This window comes from Mandrillus leucophaeus, unplaced genomic scaffold (assembly GCF_000951045.1).
Source record: "Mandrillus leucophaeus isolate KB7577 unplaced genomic scaffold, Mleu.le_1.0 Scaffold160, whole genome shotgun sequence".
NCBI lineage: Eukaryota > Metazoa > Chordata > Mammalia > Primates > Cercopithecidae > Mandrillus > Mandrillus leucophaeus.
The window spans coordinates 1,360,860-1,363,026 of record NW_012101588.1 but is presented as its reverse complement, the minus strand read 5'-3'; the positions used below and the strand labels follow the sequence as shown (position 1 = coordinate 1,363,026).

At 43.9% G+C, this 2,167-nt stretch overlaps 1 pseudogene; it reads right to left on the bottom strand.

The window, feature by feature from the left end:
- Nucleotides 1-1,376: 1,376 nt before the first annotated feature.
- Nucleotides 1,377-2,167, bottom strand: part of LOC105536574 — an 11,937-nt pseudogene continuing 11,146 nt past the window's right edge.

The window sequence follows — 2,167 nt, the reverse complement described above, 5'->3', positions numbered from 1 at the left end:
CCACTGCACTCTGCACACCAGTCTGGGCAACAGAGCGAGACTCCTTCTCAAAACAAACAAACAAAAATTAGCTGGGCATGGTGGCAAGCACCTGCAGTCCCAGTTACTCAGGAGACTGAGGCAAGAGAACCGCTTGAGCCTGGGAGGCAAAGGTTGCAGTGAGCTGAGATCACGCCACTGCACCCACTGCACTCCCGCCTGGGCAACAGAGTGAGACTTTGTCTCAGAAAAGAAAAAAAAAAAAATCCAATAAAAAATTTAGAAGAAAAAACAAGAAAAGAAATCTGACTATAACTTTTGACTCCCCAAAAACTTAACCACTAATAGCCTGCTGTTGACTGGCAGTAACATAAAGATTATACATCACAGAGAGGACAATAACAAAGTTGATTAGCACATATTTTGTATGTATATTGTGTTCTTACAGTAAAGTAAGCTAGAGAAAAGAAAAATGTTAATAAGAAAATCAAGGAAGTTATATTTACTATTCATTAAGTGCAAGTGGATCATCATAAAGGTCTTCATCCTCCTCATCTTTATGGTGAGTAGGCTGAGGAAGAGGAGAGGATGATCTTGCTGTCTCGGCGGGGCGGGGGCCAAGGCAGAAGAAAATCTACATAGAAGTGGACCCATGCAGTTCAAACCCATGTTGTTCAAGGGTCAAGTGTATTGCTGTTAAACCTGTGTAACTCTGTGCCTTTAAACAGCTGCCACTCCCTCTCCCACATTCCTCAAACCCAAAATAATTGGGCCCAGCCTTATCTAATTGGAGCCCAATGTTTGAAACTTTCCTCCTCCTTCTGTCCCTATGCAACTTCCCAACTTATCCCCGTCTCCCCAACTCCCGATTGGCCTGTTGTCCCATCTCTTACACATGACTCTGGTCATCACTCTTGGACCTGAAGCTTGATACTGCTTCTCTGCCCTGACCTTGGTCCATCTGCCCCTTAGATCACATTTGCTTGGTAGCCTCAGTGAAGACCCAGTTTCCTGGAGTTTCCCTTCACAGTGGCCCAGCTGAGTCTTCCCAACCTAGTCTAGTGAAAGACTCAGACTTGCTGGGGACCCAGGAGGCCAAAAGAGAAGGGTTGTCCCATATTGAGAGTCTGGCAGAGCCCTCCATAAGATCCCTTCATGAGGACTTCCTGCAACATCCTGCTTCCTTTATGGAAATGAACACCACCTCTTCCCCATTACTACTCCACGGAAAAAAAAAAAAAAAAAAGAAAAACCATGGTCACTGCATTTTATGTAAGGGGTGGGATCTGTCATTATTAAACTGCCAACTTCTAGTTCATATCCCAGGATTTGTCATAGAGTAAGACTGATTTCAGGTGCACAGTTCCAAGAATGACTCTCAAGAGCTACTCAAGCTACTAAAGAGTGGCCCAGACCACTGAGGGCCGTGACAAAGCATAGGATCTTGGCTGGCTGAATCTCTGGGCCAGCACAACCACCCCACACTGTACATCTACTCGGAGGAGCCAAAATAGGTACACAGGAGGAATGGCCTCGCATACCACCCATGCCAGATCGTGGTCCACTGAGAACAGTATTGATATCAGAGTATTTCTGGGAACCAGTGTCCCATCCAGGCAACTCCCAGGACTCTATCCATCCGGGCCGCATCACCCTCCTCTAGTGCCAGCTTACGTCTGCATTTACCCTTTGGTGAGAAATTAGATAAAATCGCATAAGACTTCATTTTCATGCTAAAGATATTTAGTTTGAGGGAACTAGACAGCTATATGATGGTACACTAGAGGCGAGCCACTAAAAACGATCACTGTTCAGTTAGATGTGGACAAAACAAATATTTAAGAGTGGGTCAATTATTAAACATTTAAGGGATCAGATTGGTTTGCAGGTGTCTAAGTTCCACTCCACTTCAGAGAACTGATGGAAATTAGAGACAACACATTACTAGTATGGTGATGCAGTAGCTCCAATAATTTTCTGGTTCTTCATCTGATTGTATTTACATGTTTTAAGTTAAAATGCGTTGTTAACATGTGTGGCATGTTTTCCAACTCCCATTTTTTTTGATGGCATGGATAAGAAGACTTAGTCTCCAAGTACTAAATGAAGAACAGATATCTCTCTGAGTCCATTTTGAAAGTAATGCTTAAATGTGTCTGGTCTCAGCCAGGCGTAGTGGCTCATACCT